Consider the following 25,959-nt stretch of genomic DNA (forward strand, 5'->3'; position numbering starts at 1 on the left):
GGGGGCACTACTCTGGCATAATATGAACTGGGGGCATTACTGTGCCATAATATGAGGTATAACATTAAATAACAGATTTTTGTCAGGTAAGGTATTCTTTAAAAAATGTTCTTTAACATTTTAAAACTCTCTCTTATAACAATCTAGTGTTGTGTATCCCTTTTACTGTTCTTATTTGAGTATTAAGTGCATGAAATATTAGAATACCTGTCGGTATGTATTTTTGCATACTTTAAATGGTCATTAGGGCAGAGAACCTGTTGGTAATTTATTTGAATCTCACCACAGTATATATATATATATATCATGCATTTGCAAATATGTGTAACAGAATTCTTTCAGTATAGTGCTAGCCACACCCCCACATTAGGTTGGCCACACCCACTCGGCAAATGTCACTCCCACTTAGATGGGGGCGCCGATGCCCTGTCTCGCCCAGGGCACTAAAATGTCTAGTTACGGCACTGGGGCTGTCCCACTGTAATCGGGACACTTGGGGGGTATGCATAGTGAATTTATACTATCGCCTAAATATTGATTCCCACAAAATGTCTGCCACACCTGTGGCTAAGCAACAAGTACACTTTCAAACCTTATGTCATGCAGTTTTGCAATATGAAGTGAATGAATACTATGCCTACACAGGGCTGTAACAGGGGCAGTTACTGTAAAGCGAGTCACTGATAAAAATGGTTATCTCACCACCCTCCCATTCTTTGATGATTTAAGTTTATAACATTCCTGTTTTGTGACAACGCCAGTCTAGGGAGGGAGATGAGTTTGATGAATTGTCGGGTTTATTGCTAAGTGAATGCAATGATCTTTGTTAACAAGCAGACTCTACTGGTGTTATATAACTAAAGAAATAAACGCAATTGTCAGTCACCTGCCTCTACCCTGCCTGTAACTCTCCCCTCCACATTAAAGAGCTGTCTCCCCCTCTACTCTCTCTACCCCAGTGCACAGCGTGGGTTTTGAAACGCTGAAGCTACAGGGATGATTGACGTGAACTGTGGAAATGAAGCTGTAAGGAGCTTGGAGCCCAATCAGGATGCTGTGGGAGGCGGACACTGGAGTCGGTTGCCTAGGCTTGTTGCAGGAGGTGGAGCAGACACTGACAAGAGAAACAGGGGGGAACAGGCTGTGCAAAAGAATAGAACAGCAAGAAGAGGAGCAGTGACAACACAGACACAATGCAGGACAACAACTCTTTCTCTGCCTGCTAAAGGTAACTAACGCTGGACAGATACAGCATCATTAGGGGAATTCTGGTCTGAGTCTTGTGTGTGTCCCAGATATTGAAGCCTTTTATCTTGGCATCCTGTTCAGTATCAATGAAATAGAGAAGGGGGTGAGTGGGAAGGGCATGGTCAGGTCTTATTTTACAGATGATGTAAGAGATGTTCATTGTGTGACACATGCTATTGTCTCTGTTAGTGACCAAGGGGTGGCACAAGTTTCCTATGTTTGGCTTTCAGAGAATTGGGCACCCTCCTGCCACCGTCTGTGCACATTTGTCCTTTGTTATCACCCACTCCTCACTCTGTGTTCTAGCCTGTAACTCAAAATTTGTAAAAAAAACCCCAAAAACTCATATAAAATTATAGTATATAACTAGCTTTTTACTAAACACTTGTGATAAGGGCTTCTGCAATGTTTGTAAGCTTTTGTAAGCAGCAGAAATACACTTTTCCTAAAGTGCAGGTGTGGCACCAGCCTAATGCTGTCTCCTGATATTTACTTGTGTGATGTATATTATTTATTATTAGAATGCAAATTGTAAACATTGTCATCTAAAAAATGCTTGCAATTAATAAGTTATTTTTAGCTGAGCATACACAGGATTTCTGACAGTACATGTACATAGATGGCCACATCAGTTTTGGCACCACTAGTACAGGCGGATATTGACCATATTCACTGTCATATGCTACATCTTCCAACTGAATTTATCGTCTGTTCTAATCGTCATCTGGTGGATCCCCGTTAGGGGTATAATTACTAAACTGCGGGTTTGAAAAAGTGGAGATTTTGCCTATAGCAGCCTATCAGATTCTAGTTATCATTTATTTAGTAAATTCTACAAAATGTGAGCTAGAATCTGATTGGTTGCTATAGGCAACATCTCCACTTTTTCAAACCCGCAGTTTAGTAAATATACCCCCAGATGTTAATTTGGAAGGGAAGTCTATTTGGAGAATTAGGTCAAGAGCTGCGCAAAAAGTGCGTGTCCAGCACTGTCTAGTCTACCTGTACATTAATGTTGATTGGAAGACTTGTGATATTGTAAACAATATGCTTTGTATTGGGGATTCTACAGTGTTAATTCATCAGCAGCCTGTTCACATTTCATGGTTCATCTTATTAGTATGTAGTGTTAAAACATAATGTACCAATTACTACAAAATTAAAATATGAAATTGGTGGTTGCTATGGAGACTTAAGCCAACATTGTTAATGTTGATTACCAGGAAGTTATTACTTGAAGCAGCAATCCTGATTACTCATTACATTTTCACTGACCTGCTCCATTAGTGGAGCCCTGGGAACTGCACATTTGTGTTTCCTGTGGCCTCTCTGTTTCTGTAGTGTAGCAACCACGAAAGTGGTTTGTTTGGCCAGTAAAAATGGGTGTGAGGCAGAGGACCAACCGGAAGCTGCAAGCTTCTTGCTTGCAGCTTCTTATTGGTCCATGTGGTCACCCCTTCAAAGGCTGCAGCACAACAGAGGCTGTTTACTTTATATAGGGAGGAGCCCTGTGGGAAACTATTCCAGCGTGCAGTTCCCGGGGCTCCACTAGGAATGAGCAGGTTAGTGGAAATTTAACAAAAGGGGAACCAACATTTTTTCCAGCAAATCCCCCAACTAATGGAACCCTGATGCCTGTAGGTTAGGAGATGCTCGCCCCCTGCCAGCATCTGTAATTGCTGATCATTCAGGGCTGACAGCTGGGAGACGTTTGAAGGGATACAGCGCTGTCTGAGGTTATCAGTTGAAAACTGATTTGACAAGCCATAGCTATATTCTAAATAATAATCAGTGCATAGAGAGTAAGCTATTTAGCTGAAGTGTGAGAAATTCCATCTCAGTGTGTTCTCTTATTTCTTTGTATTAGTGCAGAATATACTAACTGTAAGCGGCTCACAAAATAAGAAAGTGTTATGTTAAAGGTATATATTTTTTTTCCACTATATGAAACAGCAATATCAACTCTTCCTAAGCTACAAGTCCAGCTCATCATTGAAAAGGAAAGGAAACATGACCATAAATCCCATAAATCCCACCCCGTAAGCTCGTTGCCTAGGTGTAATCCTTGATTCACAACTGTCGTTTATTCCCCACATCAACTCTATATCTAAATCATGTTACATACACCTAAAGAACATTTCCAGAATATGCACATAACTGACACAAGACACCATAAAAACATTAATTCATGCACTCATCATCTCCCGCATCGGCTATTGCAATTCCCTCCTTACTGGTCTTCCCAAAGTCAGACTTGAACCCCTACAATCTATTTTTCACGCAGCGGCTAGATTCATTTTCCTTGCAAACCGTTATTCCTCTGCTGAGCCACTCTGTCAATCTCTACATTGGCTGCCTGTATTTCAACGAATCCAATATAAAATTCTTCTACTAACATACAAGGCCATCAACAAAATTGCACCGACATACATTTCCTCACTTGTCTAAAACTATCTCCCAACTCGACACCTCCGTTCTGCACAAGATCTACGTCTCTCGTCCACTCTCATCACATCCTCCCATTCTCGGTTACAGGATTTCTCCCACGCACAGTAAGACTTTCCTCTAGTCTTCAAAACTTCAAGCGTTCTCTGAAAACCCACCTCTTCAGACAAGGTTATGATATTCCTCAACCACCATCTTAATTTCCCTAGATTACCCTATTACCATCCTCTACACAGCTAACGCAAGACAACAACTTTGACCAACATTGCAACACACACATCACACTCAATACTTTTACCTTTGCTTTCTAGCTGGTCCAGTGTGCAATATGATGTAGCACATGCCCTTGTGTTTCAAACTCCCATTGTCCTATAGATTGTAAGCTCGCGAGCAGGGTTCTCTCACCTCTCTGTCTGTATGTATTACCCAGTATTGTCTTATTAATGTTTGTTCCCAATTCTAAAGCACTACGGAATTTGCTGGCGCTATATAAATAAATGTTGATGATGATGATCATTGAACATGTGATATCTTTCCACTGGTTGCAGTGCAAACAAGGTTACTGGTGTGTTATTTAGCATTTTCAATGTACCCTTCTAGACTTTGGTGGGCTGTCCCTATTCTTGGACTCCTACAGGGAGAAAATTGGAAAAATAGGTGTGACCTTGGATAACTGTAAATATCGTTTTTCTAAGGATATCGGTTTGGAACATGGTGAGCTTGTAGGACTGCACATGGATGGAAGTTAGTACTAGAGACCAGATGGTGTATCTGACACACAGTGCTATTGCACTGAAGCTATAATTGAACTGGCACGAATTAAATCATTGGCTTTCAATCCTTGTTGGTAAATCAATGAAATGCTTGTACGTCCTTATATGCACATTGACAGCTATTACTTTAGAGATAGCTATCCGACTTTTGCTTAATTCAGTAAAAAAAATATATATTTTTACTGCTGTTACAATAGCATTTCCCATCACTGCACAGGACCAATACTGGTTCTTTTTGTGCCCTGTGTGTGTGATTCTTTCTTTGCCATGTGGATCATTCACAGCAAGTTTCATCATCTGCAGTGAAAGGGTTAACACAGTAGACTAGAGTGAGATAGTAAGTCAATAATTGGCTGAGCATCACAGCAGGTATAGTCCAATGTAGTATAAGTATTGTTCCCTATAGTTGAGCAATATGAAAATGATAGTATTGAAAAACGAGCACCTTAGAAGAAATCCATTGAAAATGTTACACTGAACAGCATGTTCTCAATGCAATGGTTTTTATTTGGCTGTAATTTGAACTGACGAACCTTTTGCTTATTTGTGTGAAATTTGGCGATTGTATTGGTAAACTGAAGATAAGGGTGATGGGCCTGATTCATTAAGGATCTTAACTAGAGAAACTTCTTATTTCAGTCTCCTGGACAAAACCATGTTACAATGCAAGGGGTGCAAATTAGCATTCTGTTTTGCACATAAGTTAAATACTGACTGTTTTTTCATGTAGCACACAAATATCAACTTTAATTTTCAGTGTACAAATAAGCTATCAAGTATTTGTGTGCTACATGAAAAAACAGTCAGTATTTAACTTATGTGCAAATCACAGTTCAGAATGTGTCCTCAGCTGCAGTATAATGGATATGCAGAGCCTGCAGCCAATCATGTCTACAGAGTGCCAGCAGTAATAAAGCTTAGATCAGCCTTGATTGGCTGAACCTGACAGATATGCAGGGCTGGCCCTACCTGAACTTGTGCGCATGCGCCCGGCTGTTTGACAGCTGGCCGGCGCGGCGTCAGAGAGACCAAGGCGTCCCGGTTGTTGCCCAGGCAACCGGGACAAAGAAACCGGAAGTGACGCCCCGGTTGCCGTAGCAACGGCCGGGACGTCACTAGGAGAACCAGGAGAGTCGCTGCGGTGCCCGGGGCCGCCGCGACCACTAACACCTAAATACCTAAATACATTCACAAAATCAGTTGTTGCCAAATAATTATATATTTTACTATTGCACAGTCCTTTTTACATATAGTGATATCTTGTGTGTACAGCAAGTGTCAAATTTAAATCCGTATGCATTTTGGTACGCAGACACAGTATCTACACCTCCCAAATTCACTTATGTCTAACTGTAAATGAGCCCTTTGTGCTTAAATTATTATATACAGACATTTAAAAAGCATTTATATTTTTGAAGCTTCACAATCAAACGAATGGTATTTTACAACAAGAATTGTCTTTAAGGCAGTAAAAACAGTGATCAGTAAGGAGAAAATACTGTGTATATTTCACAGGTTATAATGGTATGGGGCACGGTCACAGGAAGAGGGATAAATATTTGTGCTCATTTCATCAGACACTTGAAATTAGGACCTTTTGGTAGTGAAAGTAGTAGAAGTTGGTGTGTGTTGATCAATGTCATGTCTAATGTTGAAAGTTCATGTTCTTGATTATATATATTTTGTGGTGAAACTTGGAGCATGTCTTGGGTATGGATAATAGTATGGTACAGGTGGTGGAATTGGTGCTAAAGTTAGGTCATTTGTAGAGTATTGGTGGCGGATAGTGTGTGTGGTGGGCTCCTGATTTATTGCATTAAGAATATATAATTTTACACTTAATGGCTGTTCTGGTGGTACTTTTATTAGATCATTGACGAGGCTCTTATAGGGTAGCTTCATCTTCGTCAGAGACAACTGAGGAGTTGCTACCAGTGCTCTTTCAGCTGTTTTTGCACATCAGACAAAAGTTTCATTCTCTCTGAAGACTGGGGATCAGGACCAATATTTTGTTCTTTTTTCTGGTAGAATTGTTTCAGGGTCCTGAGAGTTGGCTGGTGAAGCAGTAGACACTGCAGAACCTTCTCTTGCTGTACTTCTATTTTCTTGATACTCCTCCTTCTATTGATTCTGAGTCCAATCTGTCAATGTTCCGCAATGTTCTTGAAGGTAAAACATTATTTAGCCATTGAACAACAATCAATCTCACAAAACATCTATTTTGATGTTATATAAAGAAATCAATACTTACTGCCTTGTCAACGCTGAATGTTTTGAAGAACTGCAGTTAATAAGAACACAGAGATTGACGGCAGCTAACAACCATCTAGCTTGACTGTTTTACTTCTTCTAACCTAAGTCCCTGTTTGAGCTTTAGCTTTTTTCAGGTGTAGGACAGCCTTATGTCTACCCCATGCATGTTTTATATATCGCTTATCTCCCATGTCTCCTCCTAATATCTTCTACTATATTAGCCTCTACGACCTCAGTTAGGAGGCTACTCCACCTGTCTACTACTACCTTTATTCCATGAAATGTTCCCTAAACCTACTACCCTCCAGTTTTAGTGCTTGTTCCTCTTGAGAATGTTTTACTCCAATACCGTGTTACAATCTTTAATAGATTTGAAAGCTTCTAATACAACTCCCTCTCCATCCTCTAGTTTTTCCTGGTAAGTTTTATGATGTAGACCAGTCACTGTTTGTAGTACAAAGTCTATTTTATATATGATGGAGATACGGCTCCCAGAACTGAACACAGTATCCTAGGTGTGTTCTCACTAATGACCTGTATAGTTGAATCACAACTCAAGCTTTCTGTTACCAATTCCTCTCCCTATGAAACCTATCATCCGTCTTGCATTCCCCAATTGTATGTTACATTATTTGCATATCTTTAAGTCTCCGGAAATGGTGACTCCTAGATCCATATTCTTCTCTGTACTCAGCAGTTGCTATTTTAGTGCCATAGAGCTATTTAGTATCCTTTGATGTACCCCTTCTGGACATATTGGGCCTGAGGTTTTAAAAAAGAGCACGGAACTGGAGTGTAGTTCCGAACTTATTCAAATCCAAATGGATCTTGAGATGGTCTTTCGATTGGAATCTGGGTGTAAGTACACTCTGCCTAAACAGTACTTGCTTTACCTAGACAGACAGAACAGACTGCAGTATATCTACAATGTATGTGCAATACAAGGTCACATCAGAAAGCATGCAAATTTTTTTTATTATAAAATAAATGAACAACTCTTAACAGTATAATAAAATAGGAATTTAAAAAAAAAATATTATTTTTTTTTACCATTAAATACAGAAATAATTACAAATGCTTTTAATGCGTACTGTACACACAGTGCCTTTTTATAGTCTATATTACTTACATACACATGTTCTGTGCTAGCTAGTGGCACACATACCTGGAGTTTTTAAAACAAATACTATGACATGACAGGCATTACTATCGGCACTTACACCAGCCCTGTAACTGGTGCAAATGATACAGCTGAAACCAAGCGTACTTACCAGAAACCCAGGACTTGTATGGATGCCCTTACTGCACATGGCTTACATTAGTCTGTCCCTTTCCTCCCCCCATTTCACCCATTAAGTCGTAGGCTGTGGTAAATGTGATTTGCATTCAGACATGAATTGCATGCAGTTGTGTTTATTGGTGTACGGTCCGTTTTTGCGCATATGCAGAGCTATTGTAAACAAGATGCGCTGCGCCAACATACGAACATGAATCTGGCCCATTGACTTGTCCACTTTCCATAGACTTGTCCATGTTTTGAGAGCTCTGATAGGACCTTCTCATCTGTAAGTGGACTTGTGTCTACCTCCTATGTTCTTGCTACTTAGCTGTGGCCTCTTCCCAGTGGCGGGCTGGGTTAGACGCCTATTAGGGCCGGCCGGCCGCCCCCCCCGGATGCAAAAAACAGTTTCTCCCCCCGCGGCCGCATCCGATGTCATCAGATGCGGCCGCGTCAGCGCACAGGCGGCCGCATCCCATAACAGGGGATGCGGCCGCGTCAACAATGACGCGGCCTCATCCCCTGTAATATGATGCGGCCGCCTGTGTGCCCCCCGGCCATCCCTCTCCCAGCCTGCGCCTGCCTCTTCCCTTCTCCATTTGCTATACATACTGAGCAAAAATAAGTACTAAAATGATTTGCTATAACCTGTTCTCCCTCAACAATAACCTGTCCCTCTGTCTTTAGTTCATTAAAGTATGGATTTGACCTTATTCTTTTTATTTATTTCTTACACATGTTTTTATTGAGTTTTCACAGTGTGCTCTTCTAAATAATAAACATATAATATTAAATAACATAAAAATAGAGAAACATAACATGCATTCCTTTTTTTGGGGAAACTTTAATGTTAGATATGTTAAAATAAAGTACACATTATATGCATGCATTGCTTTTGGGGCTTGTTCACACCTATTCGCTGTTAATGTACTTTTCAGCCACCAGGAAACTGCAAATGTCTGATGAATGATTTCTTACAGTAGCATTAGATTTTCAGAAATCTGCAGGACCATTCATTTTTTAATGTGTTACCATGCGGTAAATTTGTTAATGAAAGCATATCTAACATATAAAATCTACAGTAATAGCAACTGTGTAAAAATAACACATACTCCCTATACGCGGTTTATAAGTGCTAGTGATGTCAGAGAGCGGATTTTGTTTCCGGGAAATATAAGGAACCAGTTTTTTTGGCCACAGAATGCCAAAAGATGTCAAACATGACAGATGAGGGAGAGTCCTCTTCTATAGGCAAATCTGTGATTGACAAAATATTTATTGATTTAATGCATAGTTGCCTACTTCCTGGAATTCCAGGAAACTCTCGAATTTTTGGCAGCTTTCCCAGGAGAGCAGGGCAAGTTCCCGAATCCTGCCCGCTTTGTTGGTGAAGTGGGCGGGGGCGAGTCTAATCGCTTCATCCTGGCCTCGCCCCCTGCTATAATACGCCAAAATTGATATTGTATAGCGGAGGGCCTAATGACGTGATTAGCATGGCCACGCCCTCATGACACGCCCAACTTTGGAGATCTCCCGAAGGGGTGATCTAAGCAAGAGGAAGCTACATCAGGTGAGTATGATTTCATATCAACACTACACTGTTTTTAAACTCTTCCCTGAATCCATATATGTTATCCATGGTTCTCTCAATCCCCAAAGTTTTTTAAAAGAAACATTTTCAAGAGTTTAAACTATTTTATTTAATATTATTTATTTTTCATTAGTATTATTTTGCAGTATATATCATGCATATGTTTACTTTGAAGCAGCATTCCCGGCTGATTGGTCAATTTTTACTGACCTGCTGCTTCCCCTTAATGCAGCCCTGACAACTGCACACTGAAAGAGTTTTAGATGGGGCCCCACTGATTGTTTAATATAGTACCCCACAAAGCTCTTTCACTCAGCACTTTGAAATGGCTGCGGAGGAGAGTAGGAGGACCAGTTAAAAGCTGCAATCTCTGCGATTCTGGCTTCTTATTGGTGTGTGAGGTCACCCCTGTCTTCGTAGCTTCACAGGGCCCCTGGCTTCAGATAAACGGCAGAGCCCTGGGAACGATGGCACAAAAGTGGGGTGATATTTGCACCCTACCTGAGAATCCAGCTGTAATAAGGATTACAGGCTTTTAAAACCTCAGTACATGAAATCCTACAGCACAACTGGTGCTGTGTTTTTAACAAAATTAAACAATCTTGTAAATTGTAAAAAGAATGTCAATAAACAAACAATAAAATAGAATGTTTAGAGAGAGCTGAACTTACAAAAGCTGTGAAAGTGGGTCAGAGTCACCCAAAAAAAAATGTTCGTCTATTTATAGGAGCTCTTGTTCCTGAAGCCTTGCATGAAGCTAAAAGGTTAAATACAATTTGACTAGTGACTTTTCTGACCTTTTTATATATGCACATATTTAAAAGTGCATTTTGTTTTTTAGGACAGACTGTAAATTTGATCCAACTAATGAGGAAATAGAGCATGAACCGGAACCAGAAGTAGATATTGTGATTCCACTGATTGAAAAGTTACTCATTTAATTGACTGGGAAAAAAAAGAACATTTCATGTTTCACTTGTACACAAAAATGCAGTTTTCTCAGTTACACACATTTGCAAATGCATGATATGTGTAACTGAGAATTCTGCATTTTTATGTACAAGAAGAACATCAGCTCTTTTACTAGTTCATAGCAGTGTGCTGGGGGATTGTTCTCTATAGTTTTCCTTTCAAGCACCTGCTGTGAACCTATAAATTGATTGAGCATCTCTGGCGTCATGGTAACGTCCAGGCCAGCTAATAAAGACATCTGTGAAACTGAAAATATTTAGCTTTGTATTACATTATACATCATATGACACAGTCACATTTCAATAAAAAATGATGCTTACCAATAGTTGTGGTCAACTACACCCTGCAGAATGATGGAATGCCAGCCTTTGTGGTTGTAGTAATCCGCAGGGTTGTTTGTGAGGTCAATGATAGGGCTATGCATCCGGTCATTTGTTCCAGCACACTGTGGATTTTCACGTCGCAGGAATCCAGTGATGGTGGGATCCAGTCGCTGTCCTTCAGGTAAGGAGATGAAGCGATGGTAAAGGGGCTTCTAGCGTTGCCTTAGTTACTTCATGCACTAGAGTGCAAACTGTAGATATCCTCACTCCAAACAAGCAGTAGATTGTGCGGTAGTTGCCAGGGGTACCATACCACCACTACACAATCACTAGTCTTCTACTTGGTGCAATGGGTATTCTGAAGTTAGTGATCTGTCTATAAAGTGCTGGGGTGATAAGGTCCAGTACATACTAATATGTCCCACGTGACGTACGAAAGTGTGCCATCCACTGCTCGTCCCCAAAAGCTTCCACAGTAGACCAGAAAGCACCTCCGTGACTGCGTTCTCTGGCCCATATAGTTCGGTTAGTTGCGGCGCTAAATCTCAATATGGAGGAAATCCTGGACTTGACAAAAGCTCTCTTCCAGTGCAAATAAACACGTTGAGTATCCTCAAGCAGCAGAGGGTATGGGTTATTGGAATCAAATAGGATCCATCCCATCCACATGCTTTTACTGACATTAAAAAAGCAAAATAATGTTTTTTAATGACAGGGAGTATCCAGCCTTATGCAACAACTATTAGGTTTGTTTGATCTACCTGGCTAATCAGATATTCAAACCAAGCAAACCAAATCCAGCAGCTGCCTCCCCGGGATCTCTCTCTCTCTCTCATACCCTTACTATCCATATATTTCTCTCATTTCCTCTGTTTATCTCATTGTCTCTTTTTCTGTCTCTCACTCTCTCTCCCACCCTCTGACATACTCTCTCCCACTATTTCTCTCACTCCCTCTCTTTCTCTGTCTCATTCCCTTGTTCTATCTCATTCCATCTCTCTTTCTCTCTCTCATTCCCTCTGTCTAATTCCCTCTCCTTCTGTCTCTCTCATTCCCTCTCCCTTTCTCGTATTCCCTCTCTCTGTCTCACTCCCTCTCTCTCTCTCTTTCATTCCCTCTCTCTGTCTCATTCCCTCTCTCTTTCTCTCTCTCTGTCTCATTCCCTCTTTGTCTCTCTTCTTTCTTTCTCTCTCTTTCTCATTTCATCTGTCTCACTCCCTCTCTTTCATTCCCTCTTTGTCTCTCTTCCTCTCTCTCTCTCTCATTCCATATGTCTCGCTCCCTCTCTTTCTCTCATTTCCTCTCTGTCTCACTCCCTCCCTTTCTCTTTCTCTGATTCCATCTGTCTCACTCCCTCTCTGTCATTCCCTCTCTCTGTCCCGCTCCCTCCCTTTCTCTTTCTCATTTCCTCTCTCTGTCTCACTCCCTCTCTTTTTATCTCTGTCATTCCCTCTCTCTCTGTCTCACTCCCTCCCTTCTCTCTCTCATTTCCTCTCTCTGTCTCACTCCCTCTTTTTTTATCTCTGTCATTCCCTCTCTCTCTGTCTCACTCCCTCCCTTCTCTCTCTCATTTCCTCTCTCTGTCTCACTCCCTCTTTTTTTATCTCTGTCATTTCCTCTCTCTCTGTCTCACTCCCTCCCTTCTCTCTCTCATTTCCTCTCTCTGTCTCACTCCCTCTCTTTTTATCTCTGTCATTCCCTCTCTCTCTGTCTCACTCCATCTCTTTCTATTTCTGTCATTCCTTCTCTCTGTCTCACTCCCTCTCTTTCTCTGTCATTCCTTCTCTCTGTCTCACTTACTCTCTTTCTCTGTCATTCCCTCTCTCTGTCTCACTCCCTCTCTTTCTCTGTCATTCCCTCTCTGTCTCACTCCCTCTCTTTCTCTGTCATTCCCTCTGTGTCTCACTCCCTCTCTTTCTCTGTCATTCCCTCTCTGTCTCACTCTCTCTCTTTCTCTGTCATTCCCTCTCTGTCTCACTCCCTCTCTTTCTCTGTCATTCCCTCTCTGTCTCACTCCCTCTCTTTCTCTGTCATTCCCTCTCTGTCTCACTCTCTCTCTTTCTCTGTCATTCCCTCTCTGTCTCATTCCCTCTCTTTCTCTGTCATTCCCTCTCTGTCTCACTCCCTCTCTTTCTCTGTCATTCCCTCTCTGTCTCACTTTCTCTCTTTCTCTCTTATTGTGACAAGCAACCAGAAACTGTGAGGAGGCACAAAATCAACAGTTTAACACACTGAAATTGTTTTAAAATAACTATTAAAACGTGACCAGTATGTACGTTAAATGTGACACTGTGAAATGCAAAGTGCAGCAGTTAACTGTGTGACAAGCCATTAATCTTATGCTTTTTGTAATATGTAATCTATAATTGAATCTGTTATTAAATGTAGTAATAATGCCATTCATACATGTTTGGTTGTATTATATTATACTGCTTTTATGATGTTTTTTTGGTGAAATAATAGGGTGTATTTTTTTTGGCCACTTTTTTATTTTATATCCGTTAGCTAGGGAAACCCAGACAAAAGTAAGAAAACAATATATTTTTTTCTTTTACCTTTACATTTTCAGAGCAGTCCCAGAAAAAAGACCCTGAAATATATTCATCTAATTGTTCCGGGTACAGGGATACTAAATATGTGCATCTATAATTAAGTTGTTTGTGTGTTATAGAGAGAGAAATAGGGATACGTTTTTTTCTTTTCTGTCCTTTCAGCATAGTAATAGTAATGCCTTGGGATAGCTGAATGTAGCTGAATCTATTTAATGTAAAGCCGCAGGCCTGATGACCTGGATAAAATCCCTACTAGTACCCAGGAGCTGACAGGAATCAGGAATCCTATTATAACTTGAACGGCATTATGCAACCTTTGCATTTACACCGAAAAACTCATTCTAGGCACATTTCGGACAGTTTAATAAAAACATTTACAAGAGTGACACATATGATAGGCAGTCGTCATGTCCTCTCAATCTCGTGCTTAATTTATTAATGAGGATAAACCAAGCAGTATTTTAGGAGAAAAACAGAAAAGTTGGTGGATATTAAGTGACAGTAGGCTGGACTTTGAAGTGAAGTTTTCACTCTTTTCCTCATGCACATTTGCAATTAGACTCACGATCTTGCTATAGTATGCAGCATAGATTTTCCAGTGGTAAAAACCAGGATGTGGGCATGCACTTATGAATATGCTAGGTGTCAGTGAGGCACATTAAGCCCTGCCCTTTTGCAGGTCATGAATCAGGATGTCCCGTCAATATCGGTACAGTTGGGAGGTATGAAACAAGGAATACACTAACTATGCTCACGGTACTTTTAACAGCTGTTTGATTGACCAGAACAATAACAAAGCAGTGTTTAAGATCCATCTGTAGTTTCATAAAATTACCTTTAGTACATACCTGCCAACTGTAGCAACTTTGGCCTCCTGGAGATCCGGGGGTAGGTGGGTGTGTTGGGACGGGGGGAGGTGAATCACGTCCTAAGTCTTGCCCCCGTGGCCATTCCAGAAGAGTAGGCAACTATGTTTTAGCATTGTCAGAGATTTCCTCATATAGATGGATGAGAGACAAAGTTTTTTCACAAAGATTTTATCTTGCAATCATTTTTGATTAAATATCACAATTATTTCTATGTGGTGGATATTTCAGAAATGTGATCATCCAAGAATGATCATTTTGTTTGCCCAATACTGAAAAACAATTGTATTTTTATTAGAGATGTTCACTGACCCCCTGTGTTTTGGTTTTGGTTTTGTTTCTGGATTAACTTTGTGTTTTAGTTTTGGCAAAACCGCCCTTGCGTGTTTTGGTTTTGGATCCTAATTTTTTCCTAAAATCCCTATTTTTTTTGCTAAAATCACATAATTTGGCTCTTTATTTTATCCCTACATTATTATTAACCTCAATAACATTAATTTCCATCCATTTCCAGCCAACTTTTGTCAAGTGACAAGAACACTGCTACCCCTTCTGTTTCTGTATTGTTCATTCAAAAGTTGAAGGGTTATAACCTCCCAACAACTGGATGTAACATTGGTGGATTTCTCTGGTCATTGTTCCTTGAGATTGCCAGGTGTCTTTTCCTCAGGCTCCCGCCTCTAGACCTTTATAAACTGTTTTTTGTGATCCCTGTGTACTGGCTATTTGGTGTATGAAATAGTGATATTATTTATAACTAGCGTTCGCAAGGTGCGGATAATTAAAACCAGAAATGTTCTCATGCAATTGCGAACAAAATCATACCAAACTCGATGCAATGTAGATGTATAAAATATTAATTAGCCTCTTTACCACTTTATATTTTATATTAAATAAAATAAATAGATTAAACTTATTTGCATGTTGTTATTTGCAATAATAATTATTGGATTGTGTATTAATCGTATCGCAACCGATATTAGTGTACAGAAAATATTGATTACCACCTTCATCCAATTATTAGCCTTCAAAACCACAATCTTAGCCACAGTTACAACTTACCATATGCTAACATAGAATCCCCCTGTACTATGCAGCCGAATTATCAATCCGTGTTCTAGGCGCTACAGACTTGAGGAGCAAATGATTTAAAATGAAAACAGTATAATGTAATCCTCATTTGAAGGCAATTGTCAAAGAACCTTTAAATTAAATCCTAGATAATTAAAACCTGATGCACTAACTCAGTGATGGGCCACATGCGAACCTCCTAGCCTTCACGTACAGCCCCCAGCTTCTACTTTCTTTATTGTCAGATTTGTTTGTTATAGCATGTAACACTTGTTTAAAGTGTCTGCTGATTGTTAGGGACTCCCAAGTCGGTACAGTGAAACTCGGGAACTACTCAGAAGGCCAGGTGTTCGCTGGAGCCCCTAGTGGTGGGGACAGACTAGGCTGCGGGCCGACCGAGGGTCGAGTAACGTATACTGACTTAAAGGAGTTCCCAGGAGGGGAGTGATTGGTGGACTGTAGTATAAGAAGAATCCTAGGTCAAAAGGTCACAGGCACAGATGCAATATCCAAGGGCAAGCGAAGGGTCAAACTCACAGGCAGAGAAGCAAAATCCGATTTCCAGGCAAAAGGTCAAGGTCAGAAGAGAAGGGTCACAGGTCCAATAACAAGCAGGGGTCAAAACACGGGTAATCAAATCTAAGGTAGCAGGAACCAAAATGGATAGCACAAGCAGGCCGCAGAACTGAGGACAGAACGCTATAACCGGCAATGAGGCAGCAGGCCTCATTGCCCTAAATACTGAAGCAGACCAATGAGAGCCTAGCTCTCTAATTGCCCAAAAGCTGTTCTAATTAGCCTTCAGGCTTGCCCCGCTGTTGCGCACGCGCCCGGCTGCTCTGTAATGCCGGGACGCGGCGCTGAACGAGAGAGCTTCTTACCGTTGCCATGTCAACGTCTGACGAGCCCTCAGAAGTGACGTCCCGGTCGCCGTAGCGACGGCCGGGACGGAGACAGGGGAGTCGCGGCGGCTGGGCACCGCCGCGGCTCGTAACACTGATATGATATTACAGATAGGTGTCTCTTTTTTTGATTATATGTATTGTTTTAACTTATCACTGAGATTAAGGGTAATGCGTGGCCCCTTTGAAGGTTAGAGGGTCGCCCCTGTAGTGTAAAATAAAAAAAAGTGCATGTCCTCTACCTATATTACAGAATCAGCCAACCAAATGATAGATTAGAAATGTGTTACATCACATCTAAAACTTACACATACAAAGGTTATACATTTACCAAAATCATAAAACAATAAGAAACAATATAGAACATTATTATTATTATTATTATCATTTATTTGTTAGGCGCCACAAGGTGTCCGCAGCGCCGTACATAGTACAAACAGTAAACCATACAGGGTTAAACAGTACAGAACAGTAAACACAAAGTACCAATGCTTCAGAAACTCCGGGACAGACAAATGGAGTAAGGACGGAGCAGAAGAACAGGTGGGGAGACACGAGGGAAGAAGTGCCCTGCTCAAACGAGCTTACATCCTAAGGGAGGGTGGACGAAACAGAACATCAATTCACCTTAAAAAATCTAGATGGCATCTCATCCAATATAATTGACTGTAAATTTCTATGATTACCAAACCGATGGTGCACTCACTGGAATTGATTTGTAGATGCTGTAAAGACTATTATTAATGTCAGATTTGTTTGTTACAGCATGTAACACATGTTTAAAATGCCTGCTGGTATGTTATTACAGATAGGTGTCTCTTTCTTTCTATTAACTGTATTGTTTTAACTTATCACTGAGACTAAGGGTAGTGTGTGGTCCTTTTGAAGGTTAGAGGGTTGCCACTGAAGTGTATCAGGTTGCCTATAACCGGACTACGGGCTGGGGTACGGCATCTCGATGCCGAATACCCCAACAAGACTTACCACGACATGATGATTCCGAAGGGCTCCTTAGCGACGATCCCCGATGCCGACTACTGTTGAAAACGACTTGAAGCAATGACAAAGAAGTAGAAGCCTTTGTAAACTACATTGTACATAGGTGCATACTTACATTACACCATTAACAGCACCGATAATCCCGTCGCCATGGTGACTGACGTCATGAAGAGCAGCCGGCTTCTTGCTTCTTCGTCATTGCTTCAAGGTGCTTTCAACAGTAGTTGGCATCGGGGATCGTCGCTAAGATGCCCTTCGGAATCATCATGTCGTGGTAAGTCTTGTTGGGGTAGTCAGCATCGCACCGGGTTTAACTGGTAAGAGACTGAATGCTGATGCTGATCCAGCTGTCATCATCATCGTCATCACCATTTATTTATATAGTGCCACTGATTCCGCAGCGCTGTATAGAGAACTCATTCACATCAGTCTGAGCTCCTTCGCCAAAACTTTTCAAAATTTGAAGGTATATTCAAATGACAAATAGCGAAATTAAGCTGACTTCTCAACTTCATAATGGTGCTCCGTCTAGATAAGAGAAATTATACATTTAATTAAAAGAATGTGGGTACCACAGCATAAATAGCACAGAATAAAAGAAGGAAAATCAAAAGCAACTCTACCTATGGTCAACTCTTCCTGTAATATCTGGTCAACTTTCTGTGAATGCAACCAAACTGATATAGGATTACTTACCCATTGGCAAAAATCAGGGGTATCAAAGCCAAATTAGAGCCTCTTTAAATTAGTGATGCCATCTGTATGTGTTCATTTCTAAACATAGAACCATTTTTAATAGCCTCATTCTCATCCAAGCTGGCACTTGGGTGTTTGGGTAAATTGGCCTTTACTTGCCAATTAGAAAATTGGGACAAATTAGGCCACATACCTGTGTATACCGTGGTCCAATCTACTCATGCCACTCACTTTGTTTGAAAAGTTTGTCTTTTGAAAGTATGGAGTTGTAACCACTTTAATAGCACATTCATTGGCTCAGCTATAAGACATCAAATACAAAAACCATTAATAATTCATAATACTGTTATATTTTATCCCATTTTGTTATGGTTCCACACATACAACAGCTCTCTTTTGCCCTGTAATTCCAGTGTTTATTCTACATCTTAAGTCATTACATTAATATAATGATATTAACATGCTTGTGGATGTGGGTTTTATATGACAGTGCTGTAGTCGTGCTCATTACAGAAGCACACACATCTGCTGATTCTTTTCTATCATTAAAAAAACATCACAATTATGTCTTGTTTTATCTCCTTAACCTACTTTGTAATGTGGTTTCTTGTCTTTAATTATTAACGATACTATAATAGACACATAATGCAAAGGCATAGACATTTTTTTCGAGCTGTTTCACAGAACATTGCCTTTACTGGAATTATAATTATGGAAATCAGCTAAATGCTAGTACACAGCGAGACCAGGGCCAGTGTTTTGGGGAGTGCGGGGAAGGCAATTGTCTGGGTTTCAAAGTTCTAAAAGATTCTGTTTTTACTTTTGTTTATTTATTTATAAAACCACCAAAGTCCACCATAGAAACAACCAGTTAGTGGGTTGTCCATGAGATGTGCTACTAGTTGTTAGCTTCAGATGCTTCATCAAGAAAGGAGTGCAGAGCATGCCGGCTGCGTGCTGGTGAGTACTTAGTAGTCTGCGCTAGAAGCCATAATGTTATAGAATTACAATCTCAACACAATGTGCTCTGATTAGTTAATAGCAGGGACTTTCTTTCCTTTAACAACAATGGGCTCATTGTTGGTCTTTGCCCTGGGACTCATCTTTGATTAAACTGGTCCTGAAACTGATCGCTGAAATATTTATTAACTTTACATGGAACAATTTTACACTTAAACTATCAGGCATAGTTTCACTTCCTAAATATACCTATCATTACTAATTATGGAGCCTGGGACAAGATTCAAGCCATGTACACTTGGCAATGGAATTCAAACTGGGATCTTCTGCAGGTTTCTTAGGGGCTATATATTAGAGAACAAAAACCTATCTAAGGCGAATATGGGTGTTTTAACCCGAAATAGGACTTCTCCCTATCTGTCAAGTCCTTCCAGACGGTGATAGCTTTCACTGCCTCACTTTAGCTCGAGAAAGCTTTCCCATGCAAACCATGGGGAACACAATGTCCTCGTATTGCTCTCTCAATGGAGATATCAAAGCATTATTACTGGAAGAATGCTTTATTATTTAAATAAAGCATTTTTTTCTTAAATTAAAAATATTGTAATTTTTTTATATTTATTTGACTTTTATTGAAAGTGCAACTGGAAGCACAAGTCCAGGCATGTTTTTCCACTGCGTTTGTGTGAACTGGGAAACCTGGTCACACATACACAGATCTCCTGACAATGGCCCGGGGAACTGGTGAGGTAACATTTATTGCTACCAGCCAGTATCGCACAGCGAACCTCAGCAGGGTTTTATTGATGAATTGCAGCAAACAGAGATATAAAACTAGACCTGTAGCTGCTTATTAATAAATAGGCCCGGGAGTGTCAATATAATTACATTTCTAACTTTAATTAAAAAAGAAGGGTTATGTCTGGACTAAATCATGTTTTAACCAAGTATTATAACCACACTGTGAAAACATTTTTCAAGTAACTTGTTATTAAAAAATATTTTCTGCTTGGAAGATACAGCTGCACAATCTAGAGCTGCCTCTGCGTTCTGTCCCATGTAGGCCTTTCTGTTTTACAGCTCAGCCCTCTCCAGGATGTGGTAATGAAGATACCCCTTCTCTACACAGGGGTTAAGAGAGCAAGATATAAGGATTGTCACGGGCACTAGGAGTCTTTACCCAGGGATCACCAGGTGATAGGCTTACCAGAGCAGTATAGGTGGTAATATGGTACTCTGGTAGCAGGGTGATCACGGAACAGGAAATAGCAGATGATGAGATGCTCAGGAAAGTCTATGACTAGCAGCACTGGCAATATGGAGGTAGTAATACACGAGGAACTGTATGGACAAAGGACACGTGAAGGTAGTCAGTGGTCTGCGGTAGCAAGTTGTACCACTGCTATAGTGAGGAGGAATGTCCAACAGAAACGAGGGGGTGATGAGAGTCAGCGGTCTGCGGATAGCAAGTTGTGCCGCTGTCTGAGTGAAGGAATAGAATCCAAGTGGAGGTATCCGGGGAGTCAGTGGTCTGCGTTAGCAAGTTGTACCACTGCTATGTGAGAGGATACTGGAACAGGTGAAACTGGAAACAGGGGTCAGTGGTCTGCCACTAGCAAGTTGTACCACTGAATATATATGTGAGGAGGTGCACGGGGAGAGACTGCAACACAAGATATACACGGGCACCTTGACTTTGATCCACAGTAATATGCACAATATAAATGTATAGATGACTGAACAACACTGCCAATATAGAAAGTCTCTTGAAGTAGTCCAGCACGAGATAACACAGTCAATGATGGCAATAGACTCAGCGGATAGCACACTCCAGAGGAGAACCAACACAGTCCAGCAAGGTATGCAATACACAGCACAGTCAATGAGAAGTATGCATACCGTGGTTCAGGAGAAGGCAGTCAGACAGGAGTGCAGAGATACCTGAACGGCAGGAGGCCGGCAGGATGCGAAGTCCCTGGATGGGTGAAGCGGTGGTCTAGTAGGTGCAGCGCACAGGTAGGTAGACCAGCAGGGAACACAGGAAAGCGTGGAGAGCGGATCAGCAGTAGATGGATGAGTAGCGCTGAGGAGTAACAGCAGCGGGTCTCTGCGGGAACACGGAGGTAGCCAATAGCAACCAGCAGGTGCAGTAACGATGGGACACGGGAGAGCAGAGTTGAACTGGAACTGTTGATCACGGAGAATAGCGGGTAGCAATAGTGGCAGCAGACTCAAGGAAACACGGGAGAGCAGAGTTGAACTGGAACTGTTGATCATGGAGAATAGCGGGTAGCAATAGTGGCAGCAGACTCAAGGAAACACGGGAGAGTTGACAAGGACTGAAGACTGAAGCGCACAGAGGCAGCGGATAGGAATCAGCCAAACAGTCACGATGAAACACAGACGGGATGCAGGTTGAAGACTGTAGTGCACGGAGGCAGCGGATAGGAATCAGCTAGCAGTCACGATGATGAAACACAGACGAGTTGCAGGTTGAAGACTGTAGTGCACGGAGGCAGCGGATAGGAATCAGCTAGCAGTCACGATGATGAAACACAGACGAGTTGCAGGTTGAAGACTGTAGTGCACGGAGGCAGCGGATAGGAATCAGCTGGCAGTCACAATCATGAACAGGTGAGTGGAAGTGAATGAAAGACTGTAGTGCACGGAGGCAGCGGATAGGCATCAGCTAACAGTCCCAATAATACATGGTAGAGTTGAAGTGGTTAGAAGACTGTAGTGCACGGAGGCAGCGGATAGGAATCAGCTCACAGTCACGATGATACAGTAGATGGTAGAAGTGGTATGGGAACCACAGTAGTAGAAGTGGTTTGGAAACCACAGAGGTAGAAGTGGTTTGGAAACCACAGGAATCAGCTGGGCTGAATAAACGAGGAAACACAGGAACACCTTCAGAGACTCATGGGGAATGAGACTTCAAGATCAGGCAACGTGGTGTTGACCACAGGTGCTTAATATAGGGAGGTTGCCTGATCTGCCAATTAAGTTAAAGGAACATACACTGAAGGTTTAGAAAGGGCTGCGCATGCGCAGTCCCTCAGGATGGAGGACGGCCACGGTTCCTAAATGTCCGGGAAGAAGCACTCACAGTCCGGTGAGTGACAGTACCCCCCCTTTTAAAGGTGGGCACAGAACGCCTGGAACCGGGCTTGTCCGGATTTTTGGAATAAAACTTCTTCAGAAGGGCAGGAGCATTAAGATCTTCAGCTTTGATCCATGAACGCTCTTCAGGACCAAAGCCCTTCCAATGAACGAGGAAACGGAGGACTCCTCGCGAAATTTTTGCATCCAATACCTCAGTAATCTCGAAATCCTCCTCCTGATGAACTTGAACTGGCTGCGGTGCTGAGGGAGGAGCCGAGAAACGGTTGATAATGAGAGGTTTGAGCAAGGACACATGGAAGGCATTGGAAATCCGAAGATTCTTAGGAAGAAGAAGTTTAACACATACTGGATTGATAACTTGAATGATCCTATATGGACCAATAAAACGAGGGGCGAATTTCATAGATGGAACCTTTAAACGAATATTTTTGGTAGATAACCAGACACGATCTCCAATTTTTAGTGGTGGAATAGCCCGCCTCTTCTTATCTGCGAAAGACTTATATTTGTTAGATGTCTTCTTTAAACAGGTTTTGACCTGAGACCAGATATTTTTGAAGGTCTGACAAGCAGTCTCCACAGCAGGAACTTGGGTGGGCGGGAGGGCAGGAAATTCCGGAAAAGACGGATGGTGACCGTAGACCACAAAGAATGGAGTTTTGGATGATGACTCATGGTACATGTTGTTATGGGCGAATTCAGCCCAAGGGAGCAATTCTACCCAGTTGTCTTGGTTGGCTGAAGAGAACATCCTAATAAAAGTCTCAAGATCTTGATTGACTCGTTCCGTTTGTCCGTTAGATTGCGGATGGTAAGACGATGAGAGTGCTAATCGTATGCCCAAGGTTTTACAAAGGGCCCGCCAGAATCTGGAAACGAATTGTACTCCTCTATCTGACACAATCTCAGACGGACATCCATGGATGCGGAAGATTTCTTTAATGAAATGTTCAGCCAGAGTAGACGAGGAAGGTAAACCGGACAGAGGGACGAAATGAGCCATCTTCGAAAATCTGTCTACCACTACCCAAATAGTATTGTGATTCTTACTTTGGTTCCAAATCAGTAATGAAATCCATACTAATATGGGTCCAAGGCTTGGACGGAATGGGTAGTGGTCGCAGCAACCCTGCTGGAGTTCTGCGGGAGGATTTGAACTGAGAACATAAATCACAGGAAGCAATAAACTCTTTGACGTCTCTCCTCATTGAAGGCCACCAGTAACTATGAGAGAGAATCTCAAAGGTCTTGTGTTCACCGGCGTGTCCAGAAAAACGAGAGGCATGGAACCACGAAAGGATTTTCCTCCTCAGAGTAGGAGGCACGAGGGTCTTCCCAAATGGTAGCATTTTGGTGGATGAAGCAGCCAGAGAAATACATTTGGGGTCTAGAATAGCATGGTTGGGAACCTCTTCTACATCAGAGGACGTCACAAAAGCTCGAGATAGAGCGTCAGCTTTCTTGTTCTTAGCGGCTGGTTTGAAGGTTATAATTAATTCAAAACGGGAAAAGAAAAGAGACCATCTTGCTTGACGAGGGTTCAAGCATTGAGCAGATTGCAAATATGACAAGTTCTTATGATCCGTGAAGATCGTCACCGGATGGCGAGCTCCTTCCAACAAGTATCTCCATTCCTCTAATGCAGCTTTGATGGCCAGCAACTCCTTGTCCCCGATAGTATAATTTTTCTCTGCGGGCAGAAGACCCCGAGAGTAGAAGGCACAAGGATGTAATTTTTGTTGCTCCGAGCGTTGGGAGAGAATGGCTCCTAAGCCCACATTAGAGGCATCTACTTCTAGGAAGAAGGGGAGTGTCACATCAGGCTGTCGAAGAATGGGAGCAGACGAGAAGGACTCTTTGAGAATTTGAAAGGCTTGGAGAGCCTCAGATGACCATTGCTTAGTATTAGCCCCTTTCCGAGTTAGGGCCACAATAGGAGATGCAATGGATGAAAAGTCTTGAATGAAGCGTCTATAGTAAATGGCAAAACCTAAAAAACGCTGGATGGCACGAAGAGTAGTTGGCTGAGGCCAATGTAGTACAGCATTTACTTTGTCTGGATCCATCTTCAGGCCAACTCCGGAAACTATATACCCCAAGAATGGAATCTGGGGTAATTCGAATGAACATTTTTCCAATTTACAGAACAATGAGTTTTTCCGTAGTCTGGAGAGGACCTCTGCCACATGTTGGTGATGAGAAGGCAGGTCCTGTGAGAAGATCAATATGTCGTCCAGGTAGACAACGACACATACATATAATAAGTCCCGAAAGATCTCATTGATGAAACCCTGGAAAACAGCGGGGGCATTACACAGCCCGAAGGGCATTACTAAATATTCGTAATGCCCATCTCTGGTGTTGAACGCGGTCTTCCATTCGTCACCGGAACGGATTCTAATTAAATTGTAGGCACCACGAAGATCCAACTTAGTAAATATCCGAGCTCCCTTGATGCGATCAAATAGCTCAGTGATCAGCGGAATGGGATACCGATTCTTGATAGTAATGGCGTTGAGTCCACGAAAATCTATACAAGGGCGTAATGATCCATCCTTCTTTTTGACGAAGAAGAACCCAGCTCCAGCGGGAGAGGTGGAAGGTCGAATGAACCCACGCTGGAGATTCTCCTGTATGTACTCAGATGTGGCTTGAGTTTCAGGTAACGAGAGAGGATAGACCCGACCCCTGGGAGGAGTCTTGCCAGGTAGAAGGTCGATCGGACAATCCCAAGAACGATGAGGAGGAAGATGTTCAGACTGAGCTTTATCAAACACATCGGCAAATGAAGCATACTGAGGAGGGAGTCCCGGGGAGGAAGATGAGATGGAATATTGCTGTACTTTAAGAGGAATAACTTGAGAAAGACAACGATGGTGACATTCAGACCCCCAAGACGTAACTTGAGGAGTGCGCCAGTCAATCTGGGGAGAGTGACACTGAAGCCATGGAAGGCCTAAGACAATCGGACTTGTCGTAACTGGAAGAATTAAAAACGAAATTTCTTCATGGTGTAGTACACCAATCTGAAGGGTTACTGGAGACGTACTCTGGGTGATGAGACCATTGATGAGACGTGATCCATCTATAGCCGTCACAGTAATGGGTGTTTTTAAAGTGATCACTGGTAGGGACCATTGATTCACTAGTGATTTAGAAATGAAATTTCCTGCTGCTCCGGAATCAATCAATGCCTGTGACTCAAAGGATTTGGTAGCAAAGGAGATCGTAACATCAAAAGCGCAGACTTTAGATTTCATAGACAATGGAGAGGACTCCAGGGACCCTAACTTCACCTCTCCAGAACTAGTTAGGGCCTGGCATTTCCCGATCTCTTAGGGCAAGAGCTGAGCATATGCGTGGAATCAGCACAATAGATACAGAGTCTATTCTTTACTCTTCGTTTCCTCTCCTCTGAAGATAATTTGGAACGTCCTATCTCCATGGGAATCACAGAGGATGGAGCTGGACGAAATTGAGGGTTTGAACGAAGAGGTGCTTTGACAGCCGTTGTTTTCTCAGACTCTCTTTCACGAAATCTCATATCTACACGATGGCAAAGAGAGATCAAATCTTCTAGTGACGAATGAAGCTCTTGGGTAGTCAGTGCATCTTTAATTTTATCGGAGAGCCCCTGCCAGAAGGCGGCAACTAATGCTTCAGTGTTCCACTGAAGTTCAGAGGCTAAGATCCTAAATTGAATGACATACTGTCCTACTGTATGGGAGCCTTGTCGCAAACGAAGAATGCTGGAAGCAGCGGAGGTCACACGACCTGGTTCATCGAACACACTTCGGAACGTGGAAATGAATTTGGCACTATCTTGTAGAATTGGATCGTTTCTTTCCCACAGAGGGGAGGCCCAAGCCAGGGCTTGTCCAGAAAACAATGAGATAAGATAGG

General features: G+C 42.0%; 1 protein-coding gene across 1 annotated transcript in view; it reads left to right on the forward strand.

Moving 5' to 3' along the window:
* The first annotated feature begins 1,133 nt into the window (after window positions 1-1,133).
* The window catches only part of FRY (FRY microtubule binding protein), a 310,594-nt gene continuing 285,768 nt past the window's right edge, over window positions 1,134-25,959 (forward strand). The window contains exon 1 of the mRNA XM_075198969.1: window positions 1,134-1,228. The gene's annotated coding sequence lies outside the window, so the exon portion shown is untranslated. The remainder of the gene's footprint in view (window positions 1,229-25,959) is intronic.

Source organism: Mixophyes fleayi, chromosome 2 (assembly GCF_038048845.1).
Source record: "Mixophyes fleayi isolate aMixFle1 chromosome 2, aMixFle1.hap1, whole genome shotgun sequence".
Classification (NCBI taxonomy): domain Eukaryota; kingdom Metazoa; phylum Chordata; class Amphibia; order Anura; family Limnodynastidae; genus Mixophyes; species Mixophyes fleayi.